We start from the raw sequence: 1,902 nt of genomic DNA, 5'->3' as shown, positions 1-1,902 counted from the left end.
TCTCACTGTTTTCAAAAAATTATTTCACTTTAGTGAAAATAGTGAAAATAGCAGTGTTTGGCCATAAAAATTATTTCACTTTAGTATAAATTATTTTTGAAAAAGTGAAGACAAGTTTTACTTATTTTCGCTTTTCTCACTCCTATTTCTCTAACAAAATTTTAAAAAAAATCCAATTTATATTTATGGCCAAACACAATACTAACTCCAAGTTCAACTCCAACTCCAAAAAATTATTATTTCATGACCAAACGGGGCCTTAGTATGCTAATTAAGAGCCTATTTTGGATAGGATTTTAAAAATATCTTTTTAGCTTAAGTGATTAAAAGATTTAATAAGTGCTTATAAATTAAGCAGATAAGTGTTTGGATGAAAATGTTGAAACTGTAAAAAAAGTAGTTGACGTGTTTGGTAAACAAGTGATGTTAAGCACTTTTTTGTTGCCAAAATGACTTGAATGTCCTTAAAGTTATTTTTTTTTGATTTAATTTTGTATTTTATTAATAATCAACACTTTATGGACTAACCCATCATACAACAAAAAATAGCATAGTCCTATTCACATAACCCAACCCAACCCGAAACCAATTTATTAACATATACATAGTGTAGGGTTTCCAAAAACAAACTAGTTTCCAATTCTTCAACTTGTGTCCGCCTCCTTCCACCATGGTGCTCCCTTTCTCAAATATGAGGTTCATCCAGATGATGTATTGGGTGATCAATCCTTTGCCTGCTTTTGGTTGATTTTCCTGTTTTCAGCTTATTGAAGTAAGTACTGATACTCCCTCCATTCTGTGCAAGTACTGATACTCCCTCCATTCTGTGCTCTTCATTTTCTCTTTCTAGCTGGATAATGGTTTTTTTTGCTGCAGCTATATTTTCCAGTAGATGGGAAATTTTGAATGTTTTTGTGCAGCTAAGAGGGATCTAGTCTTCTGAATTGAGCTGTAACAGCCGAGTATGTTGCCCTCTTCTTATTTCCCTTTGTTGTTTCTAGATCTACTTGACTTAACTTCACCCTCTCTTGCTTTTATTCCATAGATATAGAAGGGATGAAGAAAAATGAGTTGCTTGGACCTATAATTGTTTGTCTATCTACCTCTATCTCAGGTTTATGATGCTCCATCTGACCTATCGACCATTCCATGGTGCTGAGAATCCTTTTTGTTGGATGTAATAGCTTAGGAATAGTACATGCACTATTTTTGATGCTACTAAATTCTGTATATAAGTTTTATGTAAACTATTCAGCTTGAGTGTCCACCTACTCTTTATCTTTTGGCTTGTATGATCCTCAAGTATGGACTCTGCCATTTGTCACTATTTAAAATGACTTTACCTCTTTCCTATAAATGCTGGTAATTTGTAATGGTAAAAGCTCCTGTATCTATGGCTAAGTTTGCTAGATAATCTGCCAATTGGTTACCTTCCCTAAAGATATACTGATATTGTACTTGCTTATTTTGCATGAATTTGTGAATTTGTTTGACTGTGTGTGTTATTTTCCATGGGCAATTCCATTCACCTATTAGCACCTTCTGCATGAGTAGTGAGTCCATCTAAATGATGATCTTATTATGCTGAGTCTGTATACAATGCTTAGCTACATAGAATATTATATTAGCCTCTGCTTGCATACTATTTGCATAATGATGTGGTTCTCCTTTAGCAAATAAGACATATCCATTCTCATCCCTCAAACAAAATGCATATGAGCTTCCTCAATCTTCTCCTCTAATAGCTCCATCTGTGTTGTATTTTAACCATCCCTCCTCTGGTGCCTTCCGTAAGACTTTAATAGCCTTCACTTTCATTTTATGTTACTCATATCCTTAATTATGTGTGGCCATTCTGTTGGAAATTCCAATGTTGTCTTTCTGACCTTCAACAACATTCTC

At 33.9% G+C, this 1,902-nt stretch overlaps 1 long non-coding RNA gene across 1 annotated transcript; it reads left to right on the top strand.

The window, feature by feature from the left end:
- Nucleotides 1-568: 568 nt before the first annotated feature.
- LOC107869663 lies at nucleotides 569-1,535 on the top strand. The gene is made up of 3 exons (XR_001673893.2): nucleotides 569-772; nucleotides 877-962; nucleotides 1,046-1,535. It is a non-coding gene; the product is annotated as an uncharacterized LOC107869663 (long non-coding RNA).
- Nucleotides 1,536-1,902: the final 367 nt, after the last annotated feature.

Source organism: Capsicum annuum, chromosome 4 (genome assembly GCF_002878395.1).
Source record: "Capsicum annuum cultivar UCD-10X-F1 chromosome 4, UCD10Xv1.1, whole genome shotgun sequence".
NCBI classification, from domain to species: domain Eukaryota; kingdom Viridiplantae; phylum Streptophyta; class Magnoliopsida; order Solanales; family Solanaceae; genus Capsicum; species Capsicum annuum.
Note: the sequence above shows the minus strand (reverse complement) of the source record. Positions and strands in the feature narration are given on the sequence as shown.